Source organism: Notechis scutatus, chromosome 2, assembly GCF_049901735.1.
Source record: "Notechis scutatus isolate UNSWTSFEM ecotype Mainland chromosome 2, rNotScu1.2, whole genome shotgun sequence".
NCBI lineage: Eukaryota > Metazoa > Chordata > Lepidosauria > Squamata > Elapidae > Notechis > Notechis scutatus.
This window is the reverse complement of record NC_142010.1, coordinates 66,564,150-66,586,969: the sequence shown is the minus strand read 5'-3', so window position 1 is coordinate 66,586,969 and position 22,820 is coordinate 66,564,150. Positions and strand designations below refer to the sequence as shown.

The 22,820-nt window shown below is 42.0% G+C and overlaps 1 protein-coding gene across 4 annotated transcripts in view; it reads right to left on the bottom strand.

Moving 5' to 3' along the window:
• Window positions 1-22,820, bottom strand: part of HYAL2 (hyaluronidase 2) — a 41,406-nt gene that overhangs the window by 12,305 nt on the left and 6,281 nt on the right. Inside the window, exons 1-2 of one of the 4 annotated variants that reach the window (XM_087954973.1) lie at window positions 863-969; window positions 256-607 (exon numbers count right to left, since the gene is read on the bottom strand). The exons of 1 other annotated variant lie outside the window; for it this stretch is intronic. The gene's annotated coding sequence lies outside the window, so the exon portion shown is untranslated. Of the gene's footprint in view, window positions 1-255; window positions 608-831; window positions 983-22,820 lie in introns of those variants that run through there. 2 more of the 4 variants (XM_026673284.2, XM_087954974.1) reach the window with 2 other exon arrangements.

Sequence of the window (22,820 nt, the reverse complement as noted above, 5' to 3'; positions counted from 1 at the left end):
GCAGGGGGAAAATGTGGATGTCAGCAACTGTTGTAACAAAGCCACACAAGAATGCTGGCCTTCAGGAGCCCCTCCTGAAGCCAACCAGACAAGAGGCAGAAGCCTCAACAGAGAGTGAAAAATCGCAGCGGAAAGGAAAAGCGATCCCGGCGTGTGCAGGACCAGAGAAGCGCATCCTCACGTGCTACCTAAAACAACTGCTAAAAAAAGGGCGACGCTCCGGAGTTGCGAGCGAGCGAAAGCGATCTAACTCACCCCTTAAGTTCAGGAGTTTGGAAACGGGTAGTTGAAGCCAAGAACACAAACCAGATTCCTCACCCACCCTCCACGAGATTCAATCCGGACTCATAAGAGGGGGGAGAAAAGTTCCCGGAGAAGTGTGTGTCTCTCTCTCTCACACACACACACACACCATTCAGCGGCTCCGATCTTTCTCGGATCGAGCAGGCATTTTTCAATCAAAGAGGGCTAGGAGCTTTGCCAAAACAAAACAAAACAAAAAACCACACACACACACAACCCCAAGCAGAGAAAGGGATCCGCAGCCTCGCAGGAAAACTGAGCCTTCCCGCAGACGAGCTGAGGGATTCCCGAATCAGGATCGGCTCTGCGGAAACAAAACACCTGAAAAAGTGATCTCGGACAACCCGCATTAAACATTCCCCCCGCCCTCCCCACGCGCCTCTTTCTTCCCAGCTTCAGCCATTCTCTGCCGATTCAAATTGTCAGCCAGCTCTGGATTTTGCTTCCGAGTAGTTCCTCCATAAGTTTCTCCTACCCTGCCCCCGCCCCCGCCCCCAATATTTCAAATACACACACACACACACACACACCCCTCGGGCTTCTCCTTGTAAGAACTCACCTGGATATTGAACTCATCCACCCCCTTGGCCAGCTTTAAGTACAATGCCCTCGCGGGTACAGAGTGCGCGGTTCTTAAAGGGACCTTGATCCCGGTACCACCCACTCTCTTCTCCGGCGCCTCAACTTTTCCTTTAAAAGATCGAGGGGGGGCGGGAACGGAACGATGCCGAGTTAAAGACAGGGGCGTAGTTCCCCCATCGACGAAAAACTTCACTCCAAGCAAACTGCTCTGGGAGAATTATTGGAACCGAGAGAGAAACAAGAGACACAACATCTTCCAGAAGCTCAATTTTTCACCGTCAGCTATAAATACAGTATATTTATCTGAATCTGAATGCTTTTCTCTCCCCCCCCTACGGCGGTCACTTGGTATAATCCAGCTACTTCTTGTGCGCCGAGCGCGGCTCGCCTCTTAAAGAAACAAGAGTAATTTCTTCCTAGACGGGGTAGATTGCTGGTGAGGTGAGCCACGCTTGGGGCACCCGAAGTAGCTGGGTTATTTTTTTAGTCACAGGTGTCCCAAAGCAGCCCATGAGAAGAGCAACTGTAGCATTTGATGTCTTACTATTGATTTCCCCCCCCCTACAGAATCGGAGAAGGACAAATACATCAATACAATACAATATTTCTCCGATTATGTAGAAAAAAATCAATAGTAAGACATCAAGTACTACAGTTGCTCTTCTCATGGGTTGCTGAGGGGACACATGTGACTACAAAACTGCCCATGGCAGCTGACTGCGCCTCTCCCATGTACAAAGTACACTTCCAAACTTAGTGAATCGAGTGGTTTTTATTCATATTTGCAACTAAGAAAAGTGGCTTCTAAGATCACGGGTTGCCATATAATTTAAGGCTTAATGAATCCCTGTTGGCGTTTAAGATTTAGAAGGAGGTCCGTTTAGCAATCCTATAAAGTTACTTCTCCCAAAAGTTGTTAGGATGAAGCTGCTGTCGTTCCCATTCACAGGTCAGAAAGCAGCTAGACAGGGGAAGATAAAGAGTTTGGTCTCCATCTAACCCGATTCCACATTCCCTCATCTGACCCAGCTTCTGGTACAGTGACTTGTGCAAGCACAATTAGTGAGGTGCTGCTGGTCAGGCTGTGGACTTATAGTAAAGGAGAAATTTGGCTCTCAGACTTGCTGGTTCAAAATTATAGCTAGTCTTCAACTTACAACCACAACTGAGCCCATGATTTCTGTTGCAAAATGAGACAGTGGTTGTGTGAGTTTTGCCTATTTTTTTTACTTTTCGTGCCACTGTTGTTAAGTGAATCACTGCAGCTAAGTTAGTAACGTGGTTGTTAAGTGAATCCGGCTTCCCCATTGACTTTGCTTGTCAGAAGGCTGCAAAAGGTAAATCACATGACCCTGGGACACTGCAACCTTCATAAATATGTGTCAGTTGCCAAGCGTCCGAATTCTAATCACATGACTGTGGGGAATGCTGCAATTGTATTAAGTGTGAAAAGCAGTTGTAAGTCACTTTTTCCAGTGCCATTGTAACTTTGAACAGTCACTAAATGAATGATTGTAAATCGAGAACTACCTGTATCATTTGTTCCTAACTGGCATCTGCTAGGCATATTGCACGATCCCAAAGGTGCTTTTTAAAAAGGTAACTGGATTTTCTGTTTCCTTGAAAACGTTTCACTTGTCATTCAAGAAGCTTCTTTAGTTCTCTTCTTGGATGAGAAGTGAAGTGTCTCCAGGGAAAAATAAAGAAACTCCAGTTGCCTTTTGAAAAAGCACCTTTGGGACAACCATGGCCTGTATGACTGAGAATCTCCATAGACCCATGTTGGCGAACCTATGCCAGGCGTGCCGGAAGTGGCACATGGAGCCATTTCCCTCAGCATGCGAGAGGTCGCCTGGAAGAGCCCCACTGTGCATGTGTGTGCCCGCTGCCACCTGACAGCTGATTGTTGGGTATCTGGCGTGCATGTGCAGGGGGCGGAGGGGGAGTGCGTGGGAGATGCATGCACGTATGCAGATGCACTGCGTGCAACGGGGAATCGCATGCACATGCGCAAAGATGAGCGGCATGTGAGGGAATCATTTGCGCAGTTGCAGGGTGCACAAGGGGGAATCATGCAGGTGCACAAGGGGGGATTGCGCATGCATACTTAGAGGGGGAATCAGGTGCATGCGCAGGAGGTGTGGGGAGGCAACATGCATTGCCTTCTGGGTGCTGGCAAGCGAGTGAGCACAAGCGAATGCGCACACAATTATCGGCACGGGAGCCGAAAAGTTAGCCACCGCTGTCATAGACTATCATGTCCATCATTTCCTCACTTCTCTTTGTTGGAGCTAAAAGCTGTAGGCCAACTCATTGAGAAAGTGCTTGCACCCAAAGAGAAAACAGACAAGAGTCTGTTTTGAAAAGCCCACTTTTGAAATGGAGGAGTGGGTAGGTCTGGGCTTTGGGGAAGAAGAGAGGCCAATTAAAGCATTTAGCTGTGTCTGCTTCCACCAGTTTTTCTGAGCCACCTGTAGCAAGAAGAGCTATGACAGCCTTGAAAAAGGCCCACTGGCTGGCCTCCCTCCTTTCTAACTGCATCTCTTGGTAGCAATTGGTATAAGGATGACCTTGGGAGCACTGGCTCTATTATTGAGGCACAAAGCAGTTGCTATGTCCACAGGCTGGAGTCCCTCAGCGTATTCATTGATTATAGACTGCAGATAAATGGCTGCCAGAGGAGCAGTGCAGTTTTGAGTGAATGGCCATTGTCTGGTGAAGGAAAATCTTTTTTCCCAGCAATGCGCCAGCCGCCTGACTGGGTGGGTTTTGGTTGAGATCTCCCATGTCCTGGCAACGGGGAGGATTCTACTCTTGAAACAATTAACACATTCTGCCCAACCAGCATGCTGGAGATTTTCCAAAGTGCCACTAGAAATCAAGAAGAAAAATAGCTTCTGACAGCCAAAATGCCCAATGCTTGAATAGGGTTCACTACTGTTGTTTGGTTCTCTTGTACACATGGATCCCATTGTATAAATATACATCACTAAAAAGCTTGTCTGGGAGTTGATGGGAACTTGAGAAACTGACATGTCCCTGGCTTTAATAAATGCCAGCTGCATTATAGAGCATCCTAAACATTCAAAAGGCTACTTGCAATTTCTGCCTCTTTTAATCTGACATAGAAAAACAGGTGGAAGCTGTACTTCAATCTCAGGTGTACCATTATCTTCTTGGCATGAATAGAGAGGACCAAACTAGTTTTGACACCGTTTCCAGAACAACTCAGTCAGTGCTTCTCCAAGTAAGTTTTCCCTATTTGGTGTCTTCCAGCTAGGAATCATGGGGACATGATTATGAGAAGATTAGAGATTATGGGAGTTGATCCAACACAACTGGAGGGCACCAGGTTGGGAAATCCCAAATGTGCTTTTTTCAAGAGGCAACTGGACTTCCTTTGTTTTTCCTTGAAGGCATTTCACTTCTCATCAAGAAGCTTCTTCACTGAAGAAACTTTTGGGTGAGAATCAAAACATCTTCAAGAAAAAACAAAGGAAGCCCAGTTGCCTCTTGAAAAAAGCACCTTTGGGAGAACCAGGACCTGAATGACTGAGAATATCCATAGACAGGTTGGGAAATACTGTCCATACTATTTTGAAAGGTTTTCTTTGAGCTGATTTTGATATTCTCTTTGGCATTTGATTGGCTGAGGCACTGGCCATATTCCATGAGAGGAACATGACTGGCATCCAGTCAAGTTTATTTCAGTGTTTGTGTGTGCATGAGAGAGAATGTGGGTGGGTGAGGAAGTGTAGCATTTCAGAAAAGTTTTTTTTCTCTCTCCCCCTTTTGGCATTTTCTAGGCTTCACACAATTGCAAAAAGTTTAAACATCTTACTTTGAGCAATTAGCAGTGCAGAGGACTTGCCTTTCCTTCCTGTGTAGGAAATTATTCTGCCTAGGCCCTCATATTTTAAGGGATCCACCCAAGATTTCCCTCTGAATGAATCAATTTCATACGTCAAAAGTTGTACCTTTAGTGGAAATCTGCCTCAGCAGTATTTTTGGACATTCAGGACATAATGACATAAAAATCACCAGATCTCCCCCCAAAAAGAAAATGTACCTGCCTAGAAGCACAGCATGTTCAGGAGTCTGCTACAGCAGCTGCCGGCAGAGTTTCTGGAAGGGCATTCTTGTTGCATCATGATATAGATTATCATTCTTCTCCCCTGCCTACTCCTGATTGCTTCTTGGGGAGCCACAGTTAGCCAGCTTCAAGTTTCTTACAACTAGAACTTACCATTTCCTGGTTTACTAGACTGATGTCCTGCCTAACCATTTCACAAAATTGGCTCTCTTCAATATATCAAACTCAGGCAGAAAAAGGGTTACTTGAATAAACCATAGCTAACTTAAGGAAGAATAGATATTTTATATAGAGGCCACCTAAAGGATTATTTGTTTTTATTACTTCCTTAACATTCCTCAATACAGTTACAATTTTTTTAAAGTATTCCTCAGAGTCAGATTAAAGAAATGAACTGTAAGCCACAAAATGTTACATTTGTCCTCTGTCCTTTCTACTATTCCAAACCCCAGTGCAAGAGGAGTTTTGGGGGGCTTTTAGCGTATGGCACATGTTAGCCAGGGATCACCGAGGTGGCTGGCTGGCTGCTACTGTGAAAGGATTTTTTTTCCGGGTGGTGTTATCTTTACCTGAGGGACGCCTGAATGCTGGTAGGGATTCGGGGGAGGCTCCTTTCTTGTCCCTGAGCGGCTTATTCGCTCGTGGGAATCGAACTGCCAAGCTGTTGACCTCAGCAGTGTGCAAGCCCAGTGTCTTACCACATAAGCCACCACAGATACTTCACAAGAGGAATAATCACAATTTATTAAATTGTGATTAAATTGTGCAAGAGGAGTAATCACAATTTACAAGTTAATTGTTAGAATCACTAACCTAATTTAAGTAGTGCTGACATTTGCTGTGTTGAGGTTTTGTATTTATTCCCAAAAAGTTTATTTGTATCAGTATAGTATGAATACTGAATTTTGGGAAGAGGGAGAGTCAAATTTTGGATTTCTCTGAGAAATCCAAAGAAAACTCGCTTTGATGACTACAGTCATAATCAGAATTTGAATCTGAGTAATTTTATACCAGCGCCAGAAAATCTGGCCATCATAATCTAAAAATTTCCTTTGTCAGACTTCACTTCTCCAACCTGGTACGCTCCAGAAATGCTGGGATTGAAGCACTTTGGGAATTATTTTAATTTTGCTAGCTGAGAACTCTTGTTCTGCAATGCCAATAGTTCTAGTGATAGATGGTTGGGGAAGGGTTTTTTTAAAAAAATATTAATTTTATATTTGTCTTCCCAAAGACGCTTAGCATGGCTGTTTATGGCTAGCCTATTTCTGCCTAAAAGAAGTAAATTCAGTGGATATATTGTATGTATATCTGTCCAAATTAGAAACCAAAATTAGCAAAACATGGCTGAGTGGGAGCTGCATAGCCCACCAAGTTGAGAAGAGAGTAAATGGATAGGTGGAGCCATAATTAAGGCATCCATCTTGAAAACTTAATCTCAGTTACACTCTGAGCAAGAACTTTACTCCTTTTTAAGTAACAAAGCTACCTTTTTGGGGGGGAAATAGGCTAGAACCCGTTATAGTTTGACTGGAAAAGTTTCCAGTGGTATTAAAAAACCTCTAAACCAAGAACTGCTGCTCCCCGCTGGCAAAATTGCAGAGGGTGTTAGAGCAGATGGGTCCTTTAGATGCCCCCAAAATGGTTGCAAGGGGCCTGATCAGCAAGAGAGCAGAAAATGGAGAACAAAGGACTCCGCTCTCCCCTCCTCCTTTCCCTGAGAGCAAGCCTTAGCAGAGGCCTCCTCAAAAGCCCCGACTCTTTCCACTTAATCAAAGGATCAGCTCCCAGTGAGAGGGGTGGCAGGGAATGAATGCACTTGAGCAAGGCAGCAAATCTCTTGAGATAAAGGCATTGCCACAGCTGCTCACAATGGAACTCTCAAAGGGGCTGGCTAGACTGGAAAGGAGCACAGAGCTTCATCCCACACAAAGGGACTGGAAAACTTCCAAATCCCAGCAGATAAATCCAAGAAAGGAGATGGCAGAGATCTCTACAGATCTTAGGTTTAGAAAGGGCATAAAAAGTGATTTCCCATGTCATTGTTTGAATGTAAACATTGTCTTCTGCTTTCATTAAAGGTATTCTTCCCTGGTCCATTCTTGCCTCTGATAAGGCCAGTATATAACCATTATTCAAGGCTTTTGAAAGACAGGCTGAAAGGGTCCCATCCAAAGCAAGCTCAGAGTTTGAAATGATAAGAGAGTTACTTTTTATTCAATGCAATTCAACTATTGTTAAAATATGATCAGAAGTGTTTAAACAGGGACTGGAGAGCCACTGGTCAGTAATAGTTTAGTAAATTCCTGCTAAGGGCAGGGAGTTAGGTTAAACGCTGTTCCAGCTTATTTCCAACCTTTGGATGCTTTGATTCTAAATTATAGCATCCAAACCAGATATCTCAGATGCACTTTGGCTACCAAAATAAGAGTGGCGTTAACTATCTTTTTGCAGCTAACGTACAGATTTTTGAAAATGTGCACATCACCAGTATAGGGGTGACCATATTCAGAATTCTGCAGCTGGGACAAAGAGTTTAATCCTTTCCTTACTCACCATGCTCCTGTTGAAAATCCTTTCGGTCCATCTAACACATATAGTAGCTGATACATAGTGCCATTGAACACAGTTGGGGATTGCAGAGGAGATCAGCCAGGGATTTTCTCCCAATGCAAATAATTCCCTAAAGGAAGGATTTTCCCTGGAGCCGACTGAGGGAAAAAATCTCCAATCCACAATTCACATTTCAATAATTATCAATTCCACCCCTTCTCACATTTGAATCTGCAAATACATATTTGACAGGTTTTAAAGTTAGAGTGTTGTTGGTCTAAGCCCTGGTTCAATCTAGAGAATTAATTTGCAATAGTCCCATGGCTAAAGTATGCCCCCGATTTTGCTTGGTTTTTATAATGTGATGACTTCACTAAAGTCAGGTGTAGAAGTAGCATGTTTGCACTGTCAGTGAAAGATGTGGCTCTTACTCATTTCATTTAAAACAGACTGGTTCTTCAAGAGGTGAGGAAAGAATGGATAGCCCAGTGGTGGGATTCAAAACTATTTACTACCAGTTCTGTAGGCATGGCTTGGTGGGCGTGGCATTGCTTGGTAGGTGTGGCAGGGGAAGGTTACTGCAAAATCCCATTCCCTCTCCACCCCATTAACCTGCTTTCCAGCTCCGTTCTCCTGTGCAGGGCAACAAAAGAAGACCCAGCCGATCAGCTGGGACTTGGGAGGCAGAGAATAAATGGGAGCAGGGCCAGTCAGAGATCGCATTTGCCGGTGGCAAATTTCCGCTACCGGTTCTCCAGAACTGGTCAGAACCTGCTGAATACCACCTCTGGGATAGCCCCTACAGAATGAAAGTAAAAGCCTTCCACAGAAGGGTAATGGAGTAGATAACTAGCATGTGTGTGGGGGTGGGGTGGCAGGTTGTATAGCTTAGCATTGCTGACCACATTCTACTTTCAGACAGCAGCTGTTCTATACACCCAGCCTCCAAAATCTTCAAGCTACAACATAAATGCCAGTGGTGTATACTGTGCATGCAGACACAGCTCACACAACCAATTGCTGGAATCTGTAACTACACAGTCTGAGGGGGGGGAAAGGCTGCATTTCTGTAACAGAAACATTGTGGGATAGGTACTGGTTTAATGATACTATAATATCCTTTCAAGAGAAACTTTACTTTGAGAAAATGCTGTGGATCAGCTTTGGACATTAGTTCTTGACATTAAACTCCATCCCTGGAGACTATCTGGACTTTGAGCATCAGTATGAAAGCAATTGGTAACTACGTACTTATTAGAAAACAAAGACAATACTAGATCTTAAGTGTTGCCACATTTTGTTATACTATCTGAAAAGTTCAGCCTACTATGAATTGCAATTGGTAACGATTACCAATTGAGGGGTCCTTGCCCAAACTATGCAACATCATCAGTGCTAGTCCAAGGACCTCTCCAATTCAACCCTGAGCTACAAATATTCTCCTTTATTGATTATCAATTGTTATTTATAGTAGGGTGAAGGTTTTAGAAAGCATAACAAAATTTAGCAACACTTAAGGACTAGAATTTTCTTTTTCCATTTTGTCTTTTTTCCTCTTTTCCTTTCGATCTATCATAAGATTCACCTATCCAAGTGAACTCTAATGCAATCATTTAATTGAATTCTGTTGAACTAACTTAAATTAGGCAATATTCTTCCATCTACGCATCCATCCATGGCTAAACCTGAAACCAGAGTCTTTAGGGTGTTCTATTCAAGAAAGATTGGCTCTAGATACAAGTACCTATTTGCCACTCACACAAGTCAAGCTGCACATGTGTGGCCAGTCCTTGCATGGCCCTGTTCCCCTCTCACACACACACCCCAGCCAGGCCTCCAAGCTACAAATGTTTTACATAAGTGCATAGATAACACATAAGTACTATATGCAAACCAGGTAATATATAGTCTTCATATGCATTTGGAACTTGGCATCTGCCTCTGTAAAATGTCAGTTTACAGTCCTATTTCTCATTCCTAGGAAAAAGAAAAAAAGAAACAAGAACCAATGGCAAATCAGGTTAACCACACAACCGTACAATCCAGTAGGATTCCTAGCACCCTAGCCCAAGGATGGAAATCACAGTGGTACCTTTAGGTTTTTCCAGAATGCCAGTAGGGTGGGAGGCACATAGACATCATTTTGAATGATCTTTTTTACCTCTAGGACAGTGGTCCCCAACTTTTTCAGCTTGGCGGCCCGGCTGGGGGGGCAGAGGGGAACAGGGTCGCGCACGCAGTCTCAATTTGCACGTGTGGTGGGCCAACACATGCACACACTCAATTCGACTTGTGCGAGTTGACCTGCATGTGCATCTGTGTGCGCCAGTCCACCACTTGCACAGCCCAGTTCCAAATAGATCACGGTCTGGTAGTGGGCTGCAGCCCAGGGGTTGGGGACCCCTGTTCTAGGATATTAGCTCTCACATCTAATTTTGCATCGCCTGCAAATGTATTAAGTATTCTCACCTCAGAGGAATATAAGAAATAATGATATAATAAATAAATACATTGAAAAGTCCAGGCTCCAGAATGAACATTGGCCGTTCATTCTAGTTGAGAAACCATAGATCCTCTTGAACATGATTTTGAGTCAGCTATGTACCTAGTCCAGGCATTGATCATAACAAAATGAGATTTTTTTTTGTCAAGTGTCTCATTGTAATCAAGATATATTCCACAGAATCCTACAATATATTAAGGAAGCTATTCAATCAAAGATGAGGGAATGTCAATCTGCATGATTAGTTTTGGACATACCCATGCTGAGTTGTGATAATTCTGAGATTGTTTTAGATCAATTTCATTATGACCTGTTGTGGAATCTTTCCAAGTACTGATGTCAGACCAATTTATCTGAGGTTTCCTAAATCCCCCTTTTCTTCCCCTTGGAAGGCAGGAACAATACTCGCTCTTCCTCTGTCTGGAAGGTTACCCATTTTCCAGGATGTCTCACAAAATAACACATATACATTCAGTTAGATCACCTGCAAGTTCCTTTAGAATACAATAACTGTAGTATCCACAGTTGTCTGAAGAAACACATTCTATTTTTGGAGGAAACAGAACCAAAATAAGAGTTGAATACCTCATTTTCCCCCTTTATTACTTGTTAAAATTTTGCCATCTTTTCTGAGCAGCTGCTGAGGTGATTCTGTTCTCTTCCTTTTATTCAGAAGCCCTTGGTATTATTCAGCAGCCACAATTTATTCTGAGCTTCAACTTTCCTGACATTATTAATATAGTTCTGTCCAACTCTTTTGTTTCAGGCCTTTACTAAGCTTTTTGTATAGCTATGTTGGCTTTTTTCTGATGTCTGCCATTTTCCCCTGGAATTGGATTTTTACTCAGGTGCTCCTTTCTGAGGAACTTCTTTCTACCCATCTTGAGCTGTTATTTCTATTTGCTTTTCCTGCCATGAAATCCTGCTTGGCAACATTTTCGATAAAGCAAAGAAATGTTTTTTACTGGTTTCCCATTAGTGAGTTAAATTGCTGTCAATCCATCCTGGAGATGGCAAGAAATGCTACCCTAAAATTTGCTATTCCCATTGCCCATCTTATCCTCTTCTGAATCACTACAAGATGGTGTTGCCCTCATTTGCACACCTCGGTATAGGCAAGGTAATGATTCTTCTCTCTTGACGTTCCTGCTTCAGAATGTCACTTAACAGCAGAGAAAACATCCACCAATCACAGCACTGCATGCATCTGACTTTCTGACTTTCAAGACTTTGCCATTCTTCTCTAGGTTGATTTATCTGCCTCCTCCAATATTCCAAATTGAACATTTCTCAAGTTTAAAATAAATGTGAAATATTAGTTCACATTATTTTAATCAGTCTCAGACTGAGAGTAATTCTGGAATAACGAGGAGTATGGATTTATTTATTATTTATTTTATTTTTTTAATTTTATATCCTGCCTTTATTATTTTTATTAAAAAAAATCCAAATTGCGTATTAGTAACCTATGTATAATTTGATTGTTTATGAGACCTCTGACTATTACTAAATGTTATATCTTATGATTCTTGATGAATGTATTTTATTTTTTCTTATATACACTGACAGCATATGCACCAAAGACAAATTCCTTGTGTGTCCAATCACACTTAGCCAATAAAGAATTATATTCTATTCTATTCTAAATGACAAACATACCTAATACTCCTTTCTCCTCCTATTTTTTTCCACAAAAACAACCCTGTGAGGTATGTTGGACTGAGAGACACTGGCCCAAGGTCACCTAGTCAGATTTCATGCCTAAAGTCTAGAATTCATGGTCTCCCAGTTTCTTGTCTGGTGCCTTAACTATCAAGCCAAACTGGTTCAAAATATGTAAAGATAAAATGTGCTTCAAGAGCAGTGGTGGGATTCACATTTTTTTACTACAGGTTCTGTGGGTGTGGCTTGGTGGACGTGGTAGGGGAAGGAGACTGTAAAATCTCCAGTCAGAGGCGGGATTGGCCAGTTCTCCGAACTACTCAAAATGTCCACTACCGGTTCTCCAGAACTGGTCAGAACCTGCTGAATCCCACCTCTTGTCTGCATCATACCTACTCTGCTTGACCAGGTGAGATGGGCCAATGTAAATTCCCACCCCTGTTTATTCCCAAAGAGAAGGACATCTTTACCATAATCCTGCCACCCCGTATATCTTCTTTTTTGAGGGAACTGAAACTAGATTAGCTGCTGAGAAGCCACCTGCCCTCCTAATAGAAATTCCACGGAAGTTCTTGAGAATGATAAATACAGGGAAAGTGGCAAAGAGCACACAAATGTTTGGCCCTTCTTCCCAAAAGAAAACGTTGAGATCTGCTTGCCTTCTCTCTAGCTTGTTGGAAGCCTGGGCAGAAGATCATGTCAAAAACAAAGTAGGTGTTGTGGTTATCCAGAAGCAGGTGCAGACAGTGGAGGAGAGCGAGGACTTGGAGGAGGGGCTGGGACCATCAGGGAGTGGACTGCTGCCTTCAGAGATGGTGGGGGCTATCAGCAGTGACGAAGAGGTTTCAGAAGAACCTGTGCTAAGTGCACATGAGCGCAGGATGCTTCGTAGGAGGGAACAGCTGAAGCTGCATAGACGACTCGGGAGTAAGGAGGCAATGTAATGGCCCCTCCTTCTAGGGAATATAAGCCTGGTTGCAAACGGTTTTTGCCTTTGCAGAAGTCAAAAAGCCTTTGAAGGGTTAAGTGTGATGATAACAGACTGATTTATTTGAAGGTTTTGCTAATTGGACTACTTGGTTGCAAGCCATCTGTTAACTACAAAGAGGTATTTGTAGAGTAAAGCCGAGAACGTTTCAGTTTTTGAGTTTATCTTTGTTTTTGTTCTCGGGGAATTCAGCTGGGTCAGAACAGTACGTGAGTTGTGAATTATGAGGAGACCCAATTGGGTATAATCATTAAGGCACCAGGCTAGAAACCAGGAGACTGTAAGTTCTAGTTCTGCCTTAGGCACAAAGCCAGCTAGGTGACCTTGCACCAGTCACTCTCAACCCAGGGAGGGGGACAATGGCGATCTATTTCCAAAAAAAGCCTTGCCAAGAAAACTGAAGGAATAGTCAAAGCAGTTGCCAAGAATACAAAATTAAATTGAATACACTATATAATAAACACACAATACACAATATAGAGATAAACTCAACATACTACATTGCCAGGCACTCCCCAAACATTCCTCTGATCACACCCATGCCTCCTTATCTGACAGTTTCCAAGGGAGTAGGTGGTGAAGAACAATAGATTTTACAGTGTTATTATAGTAAGAGAGAAAATACTACTTGCATTATGGTCCAGTTAATGACTGTGATTCAGTCCCAATGAGGTCAGGTTTAACTATAAATCCTCCTTGCTTATTAATATCAAGTTAAGGATAAATAATTATGTTGTACTTCCTTTACCCACTGAAGGAGAAAGTTGTCAGGAATTTCCTGGCAAGATTGCTTGGCACAGATATATATCAGGCTGATACCTGATTCATACTTCTTTGAAAGATCTGTAATTTATTTTTGAAGATGTATTTCACCTCTTATCTTTGATGAGATATTTGAAATTAGTCTCCAAAAACAGTGTTACTTTTATTATTCCTATATTTATTTTAATCCAGATGTTGTCTACATATTGTCAAGCTCATTTATGTGAAATTTTCAGCAAATGTGGATATTTTTTACATGTACTGAAACCCTTTCTCCCCTTTTCCTCCCATCCAATTTATTACTATACCAAGCACTCCTTTTCAGTGAAAAGAAGATGTAGCAGTGAACTCCCAAATTCCAGAAGTCTTTCTCAACAGCTTCACTTATGTGTTAAACAAGGAGCAAGAGACAAAACGCAACTCTTCGAGAAGCACATGCCATGAACTCTTATCCTGAATTTTGAGCCTTAGCATCGCTTTCTGAAGTCGAAAGAAATTAAAACCTCTGTAGAACACTACCTCAAATCCCATTTCAGCCAGGAAAAGATTGTAGTTGATGGTATTGAGATGGCTAGAACAACCTGTGACCACATAATCCTCCTGTTCATTTTTTATCATAGATTTGTAATAACAGACAGCAAAGCATTCCTGGCCCCATAGTGAAGCCCAAGAACAGATTGAAATGAATCCTGATAATCAAATGAATCAGAGAGGATTATTAAATAAATGTTCTTCTCAAAATATATTTATCCTTTGATTGCCTGAAAAAAAACACCTCTGTTCGATGTACCTCTGCAATAAATGTGGTGGTGAAGAAGAAGAATTTCTTGACCTCTATTGTGAAAGAGGTAGACACAACCTTGAGTCAAGAGCAGTTTCTGGTGACAAATTGATGCTTTCATGTAGTTTTCTTACAAGCAAAATAAAAATGGTTGGTCATTTTCTTTTTCCAGGACATTGTAGCAGGAGAACCATATTAAGACTCTAGTAGCCAATTGGTAATAGCCAAAAATTAGAAGTCAAATTTTCAACTACCACAGTTTGACAACGTTGTAGACAAACAAACTTGATTTAAAGACATCTAATAAAGTGAGCTGTAGCTTACAAAAGCATGCCTTTTAATCAAATTGTTAGCCTGAATAGGTCCCACCAGATTCGTTCTATTCTTCTTCAGGATTTTTTTTTCTGGCTTCCCAGCCTAACCTACTAAGATTTTATGGCGACTTCTCATCCAAGCACTAGTCAGATCTCACCCTTCTTAGGTTTTTTTAAAAAATCAGCTTTCAAATTGGCTCATTTTAGAACCACTCTGATGTTTCCACCAATATCCCTTTGAGTGTCATTCTGGTTATTTAATGGCTATAAGTTCCCTCAAAAAAACCAAGAAAGCTAATATGGCTCAATCCAGGAGACGAAGTAAGAAGGGGGATGAGCTGAGAGACTAAGAAGGGAATGGACATCCTGAGGTATGACACGAGAAGGAACACCAAGGGTGAGGAAAGAAATGAGAGAGAAACTATACTGGGGGAGAGGAAGGAAGCCTGTGAAGAGGGACCCTAAAAAAGGCATCTTGGCACCACTGCGTTTGAAGATGCTTTTAAGCAACACCTTCTCCTGGAGCCACCAATACAGTATATTGGCAACACTGCTGCCCAGTCTTCTCAGAGACCCCAATTTCTCATAGGTGGATCCCATCCATGTCACTTGAGTGCAACAGGATTAATTTTCAGTTTGAGTTTTCCAATTCCAACCTTCGAGCCTTCACCCAGTATAAAATAAAGTGGCTGTGAAATATTGCAGCCAAGGACTAGGATCAACTAGCTGAAATATTTCTCCTCGACATCTAGTTTCTATGGCTCCAGACGCATGTCTAGCCCAGGTCCTTTCAAAGTGGACCTCAGGAATTGCAAACAGTCCTGAAAGACTTCCACACCTGCTTTCCTGTACAACCTCTTACATCAGACCACAGCAGGTTTTGTCATCAGTTTTCCCACTGCGCTGTTGGCTATCTGCAGAGGTTTTCTCTCTTTTACGCCCGAGAGCTGCTCTTCTTATAGGATGTGACCCATGGATCAGCCCAGTGTGACTATTATAAAAGCCATCGTTCACTTTTCCTGTTAAAAGTGAAAAAAAAGGCACATCCTGTCAAAGAGATGACGCAGAGTTCCATCTGACTTCTTGATAGGGCAGGAAACTCATATGCTGCCTGAGCTGAAGGAAACTACTGAAATATAGGAAGCTGGTCTCATAACAGGAAATCTGAAAACGCTTGCTGACATTCCAGAACAAGGAGTGCTAGGCTGGCTGCCTAATTGCTAGAGTTGCTTCTTTCTCCCTCTCCCTCCCTCCCTCCCCCCACCGATAGCTTCCTAGTCACCCACCCGAAATTCCCTGATTGCCTCCCATTGGAAACACCTTCATTTAGGGCAACGGAAAGATCTTACAGATCACTTTTAAAATTTCAGTGCCTTTTATAAAAATAAAATAAAATATTGATTACAATATAGGACTGTGGAGAAATCCAAAAGGAATGAAATAGGTTAAATTGCAAGTCTAGCCCAGCATTCTATAACATTGCACCCAGCAGTTGTGTTGGGACTAGAATTGGCCACATTGACTTGGGGTTTTGAGAAATCTGCTTCCAAGATGTGGTTAATGTGATTCAGTATAAGGTAGCACCCTGCCACCTAAAGCACGTTTGCTATGCTTCTTTTAGCTCTACTCCTTTTAGCACAACATACTTAAAAAGTATTCTTTTGTTTGTTTACTATTGCTGTCCATTCCAATAACAATGACTGAGAAATTAATCATTCTGAATTTGATTGTAGATGGCCTAGTTCATACTCTTTGAACTAATGGATACATATGGAATTTGTATCCCAAAAACATAGATTTTTACAGAGCAGTTTTTGGCCAAATAAATAAATATTCAGTGTGTATTTTTTTATGGTAAGGTAGGTTTCCATTTGCATTTTGTACAAGAAAATGTTTAAATTAAGATTTTGGATCTGCTTTTTAAGTGTAGATTAATGCAAAAACAGTATGAAATTGATGCATACACCTGGACTGATAAAAGAAAGTAGAATGATACATGTATGTCTATTTGTACTGTAAAATTTGAATTGGAGGCCTGCCTTAACACAGGTACTTTTTAGCTCTACCCAGGTCATAAACCTGATTGTGGCCTATATTACATCATATAATAGAGAAGGACTGATATAATTTATTTGAAAATATTATCCCCCCAAAATGTACAAAGAATTTGATTGTACTCACACATTGCATTAAGCTATGATTTGTGTGATGACCCGTAGTCTCTCAAAATAACCCAAAACCCAAAACATACATTAAAGTCCGGTAATGCCTTCAACTTAACTTCACTGTTTTATTAGGCACAGTTTAAAGTCACAAAAGTAAATAATGAGGCAAAAAGAAAACCAAAACAAACCATATTGACGAGAGTTCCGAAGCAAGCCAAGATAATTAATCATACATTCCAGGAAGATAAGGGAGGAGAGTCCATGGGAAGAATGCCAGCAAAGATAAACCTCTTTCAAAGAAAACATGGGGGCATGACACTATCCCCCCTGCAGGGCCCCCTCCCCCAGACCAGGTGGACGAGGATGTTGAGGAAACCGAGCGTGAAAGTCCTGGACCAAACGAGGAGCATGAACATCAGTGGCATCGACCCAGGTGAAGTCCTCTGGTCCATAACCTTTCCATGCCACCAAATACTAAAATCGGCCTCACAACTGGCGTGAATCTCGGATGCTATCCACTAACAGGGAACAGCTCCAGATGACCAGACAATCTGTGGATCATGGGCCTGTAAACACTCCAAACCCAGCATCACCATAAAATGAGGCACTGCAGTAACGTAGAACACGGTTTTCTCCACATGCTGCCCAATACGCATGCAAAGGGGTTTGGTCTAGAACGAAGGGGCCGACCATCAATCGTCTCTACCATTACTGGTGGGGACACCTGTTGCTGAGGAATGAACCACTGCTTTACAAAATGAGCATCCATGAAATTGGCTGTGGCCCCTGAGTCGACCAAGGCTTGGATCTCCACTGCTCCCACACCAGGCACGAACACACTTGCTGTCAACACAAGATGCTTCACCAATAACAATTGTGGTGGAGATGTCAAAGGTGGCAGGATGGCAAGGTTGGTGAAGATGGAGGGCCTAAGGACTTTACACCCTGACCTATAGACCCCTGTAGGCCGAGCGATGCTCGTTTCCTGCCACCGCAGGCGTCGCCGCTGTGGATGTGTTTACAGGACACTTGGCCACAAAATGGCCTCGATTGCCACAATAGAGGCATAAACCATCATGACGACATCTATCCTTTCCTACTTGAGTCAGGCGAGGGTGGCCAGCCCCCAACTGCATGGGTTCCTTCAAAGGCACTTCCACCAAGGGCGCTGTCTTGCTGAAAACAGATACGGTCTCTGTCCATCATCGCACCTGTCACTGCTAAAGTCTAGCATCAATACGAAGACACAGGTGCATGAGCTCCTGAAGGATGCGAGGGCATTCAATGTGCGCCAACTCATCCAGGAGCTCCAACGACAAACCCTCCTGGAACTGGTCTAATAGTGCTGCCTCATTCCATTGTACAGCCTGAGCAACCACCCAAAAACTAGCAATATAATCCATGAGTGAGCCATGCCCCTGCTTCAACTCTCTCAAATGTTTGTTTGCTGTTTGGCTTTGAACAGGGTCCTCAAACATGGCCTGAAACTGACGGCAAAACTCTGCATAATTGTCCAACACCTGGTTGGGCTGGGTCAACAGAGGCGTCACCCAACGTGCTGCAGAGTCTGACAACAAACTAATCAAAAAACCCACCTTATCCGGGTCAGTGGGAAAGTCCTCAGGCCGAAGGCTCATGTAAAGCTGGCACTGCCCCCAAAATGCTGGAAATTGGGCCAGCTAACCATCAAATTTATCTGGCACTGCCACTGGGCATTTTCGGCGTGGCCAGGCAGCTTCCATTTGTGCCACCTGTGCAGTCAAGAGCCACTTGCTGGGTTAACTGGGCAATCTCTGCTCTGAGCTGATCCATGGATATCCCACAAAAAGCAAAAATAAGTTGAAGAGGTGGCTGGAGTCAAAATGTGATGACCCGTAGTCTCTCAAAATAACCCCAAACCCAAAACATACATTAAAGTCTGGTAATGCCTTCAACTTAACTTCACTGTTTTATTAGGCACAGTTTAAAGTCACAAAAGTAAATAATGAGGCAAAAAGAAAACCAAAACAAACCACATTGACGAGAGTTCCGAAGCAAGCCGAGATAATTAATCATACATTCCAGGAAGATAAGGGAGGAGAGTCCATGGGAAGAACACCAGCAAAGATAAACCTCTTTCAAAGAAAACATGAAACTTTGACTCCAGCAATTCTGACTGCGTAGTTACAAACTTATATACATAGCTCCCAGCTGCAAGCCACAAGGAGGATCATGGTAATCTCCTCCTGAGTAGACCTTGATTTTTCCTGATCCTCTCCTCCCTGTGTGACCTAGGATGGATAGGGGATGGGCCTGGATCCTCCTCTGATTGCTCAGCTGGCCTCTGCCCTTCCCCAGCCTTCTCCACCACCTCTGGAGCCACACTCCCACTCCCTGTTGGCTGTTCCTCCTCTTCCTCAGAGTCAGTCTCCACCAGGGACATGACAATTTTTTTAAATACTTCCAAATAATTTGTTGAATAAGCCACAGTAGAAAAATTAATGTATTATAGTACTGAGACTTTTAAATTCCAATGACTGACTTCAATTATATCCTAAAACTAAAACTGTCTTAAAGCTTGGTGTAGTTGACTCTGCCAGAGTGGTTTAGTAGTTCAGATGCTTAGCTGCTGCTTGTTAGGTTTAGTGCTTCTGCTTAGACATCATCAAAACATTTTGGATCCAGTAGCTTCACAAATTAGAAGTATCTGAAGATATATTAATAAATCTAAAACACAAGCTGGAAATGTGGAAGTCTATATCTGGTAGCTGTAAAATGTCACATTCAGCAAATCCTTCCAAGTTTAGAATTATTTTTGTTCTCACAGCACTCCACCCTGCTGAAGCTCAGAGCAAAAAGTTGCCCAAAACAGCAAGGATCACAGAAGGTCTGATTACAAAAAAAGGCATGTGAGCCCAGGACAAACCTACAGAGGAATAGGAACTGAGATTTGACTAGCAACAAAGGCACTTTTTAATAGGAGCCATACTGTCAAAGTGCAGGCTGAGTTAGATTCTTGCAAGAGAATTGTTAACCAATTGCTGAAAAGCAGCCATGCTGTTGGGATTGAAGCTGATGCTTTCGACCAGTGACTCTAAGACTTCTTGAAACATCACTTGAGTATTAATCAGTGCTGGCCTGAATGCCCTTGGCTGCTCTAGCTTGAGTAATTATTTTCCAGTAGCTAATCTTCTGGAAACCAGAAGCATGTTCTTCATTCGTATGGAAAGGAGTTCACGTTGACTGGGCTTTGAAACAACGAGCAATTTTGTCTATAAAGTGTGTAACGATAGCAAGTTAGTTTAGTTGTTGAGGCAACTAAATGCAAATTCAGAACATAGAGAGAATCAAGGAACGACAACCAGACAGACAGAATGGGCATGCTCTGGGTCCCAATAATCAAACAATGACACCTGACAGGAAGCAGACCTTCCCAGTCACAGTACCTGTCCTTCGGAATAGTAGAATAGTATCCCATGGTGGTACAGTGGTGAGAATGCAATATTACAGACTAATTTTGCTGACTGATTGCAGTTCGGCAGTTTGAATCTCACCGGCTCAAGGTTGACTCAGCCTTCCATCCTTCCAAGCTTGGTAAAATGAGAGTCCAAATTGTTGGGGGCAATATGTTGACTCTGTAAACCACTTAGGGAGGGCTGTAAAGCCCTTGAAGCACTAAGTCTGAGTGCTCTTGCCATCCTCCAAAGATTCATATGCCTCTACCCTGACTATTTCTGCGTTCATAAGTTTCTGGAAATGTGTCTTTTCTCCCCAGCCGTTAAATTAAAGCAGATGAAAAGTCTCTTATAAGAATTGGGGTGTGAGGTGGGATAGAGCTTGAATGTTTCCTCTTCTGAGATACATAATTCTTCTACGTGTCATCGTTTATCCAAATGTGGTACACTATGTCGCCTAGGATATTTTCAAAGTTAGGCAACCTTTTAAATTTCACATACAAAATAAATATTGTTGTAGTCTATTCTATGGCTACCAGATCTGGACTGCAAAAATCCAAATGACCACAAGATAGCAAAAATGGACTCAGGTGTACAATATTGTATCCCTTTGCTATTATCTATTGGCCATCTAGATTTTCATAGTCCCTATCAGATATACCTACTAAAGCCTTTCCTGAAGAATTGAAAACTGTTCCCCTATCTGAAATAACAGGCACTAACACCAAGACCATCATCATCATCCTAGATAATCCCAATTCCCTGCCTAAATTGAAGCATGGAGATACTGTAGTTGCAGTAGATTAAATGATGTGTTGGTTGTAAGGCACTATCACTCTTAACTCAAAAGGAGTACCTCTTTCTGTCTAATCTCCTTTCCCCTCCAGCTAGTTTATTTCTGCTCATGCTTTAATGTCGTTTCCAATGCTTTAAAGAAATCCCATTTTCCTCACCTAAAATGATTTAAGTTTGGAAATGTATGAAGTTCTCTTTCTGTAATACTTGAGAGGTCTTGGATTTCTCCCTTGTCTTCAGGGAGCGGAGGCCTCTATTGTTTTTATCATTCTGATAAGAGAGAGAGAGAGAGAGAGAGATGAGCACACTTGCCAACACAGGGACCATCCATCTACAGACCTTCCCCATGAGAGCAAGGGCTTTCCGAAAATTTCAGATTCCACTCAAGATCCCTCTTCAAGTCATTCAAGTCATTTGTGCATCACTGTGCATCCCAGATGACAAACTCTGTAGCTGCTTATGGAAATATTTCTTGGGTACAAAAGAGGTCTGAGCTGAAAGACAACCTTTCTTTTGCTAGGTGCCAGGGAATCTCTTTCCATTCCCTTCTGCTTCTAATTCACCCTTGGAAATTAAACGAGCCAGCAGATAAAGAGAATCCAGTGGCAATTGATTCTGCCCAAAATATTTGCAGTGTAAAATTTTATTCAAGTTAAACCAATCTTCAGATGCACCTCTTCTCTCCTTTCCCTGGTTACATAAATATCAGAGTCTGTGTAAAGAAACGTGTTCTGCAGTCCTTGGGACTATCTGGACAGTACTTACTATCGCATTAACTTTGTCATGTCGGTTATTTTAATTTAGAGTTGAGAAGACATTTCAGGACTATGATAACAGGATTTCCTCCCTTTGTTAAAGTGCTGATAATTGTTTTAGGACAATTGAGGCAGTATTTATGCCTGTGTTTCTTCCTGTCCTCAGACACAGTGGCTTTTCAGTTCACAAGGAGATTCAGAGGAAACGGAAGACTTCCAGATGCATAGGGCTTTGTTTCCTGATCATAGTTATCTCCTGAACCGTAGACTCCCAACTGTATCACCACAAGACTGATTCCTCAGTGCAATTAAATAGAAAATGGCAATGGAGGAAAGTACAAAAGGGGGGGGAAAACAGAGGACCAGAGGACAGAAGAATATTTGGTATGGGCAGAGGCAATTCTAATGAGAAAGACTTCCAATTGCATTTGTTTGTTTCATATTAGAGAAATTATGAAGAAATAGAACTTTTGAAAAATTGCTGGGAGCTACTTCATTATTATGGTTCTTTCATACAGCATTAATCTAATGCAATACTAATGAATACTATTAAATTGTAAATGGAGATTTATATTCTGCTCTATGTCCTCTCTGTGAATTTGTTATGAGCAATCGCTTTGACTTCCTCTGGAGAACTGGAGCTTCATCCATTCTCCACCAGAATGTTGTGCCTTCAATACTTAAATATGCTATAATTTCCCAGCTTATACTAATAAAATGAATTATGCCTTCTCATGCTAGCTCCAATTCTTTTTAATATTCATTAAACTCTTTTGAAAATTCTGAATGACAGATTAAAAAAATATATTTCAGTTTCATGGAGAACAGAAATTAATGTAAGAAAATCTCTTTACTCATTTTGAATTACACAAACATATATTGAATACAAGGAAAGCTAAATCGAAACGTGAGGCATTGTAGTTACATTTCACATTAAGTACTGTTGAACCCTTGTTGGCTGGGGTCAGACTCCATGCTGAGCTCTAAATCGTGATTTATAAAAACCACAATGGTTTTTTCTTCACACAATATCTAAATCATAGATAAATAAACCACACTTTGGCTTCGTGAAACACAAACCCAACCAAAAAAATCTTGAAATTGCTCCTTTCAACCAGCTAATAATGAAG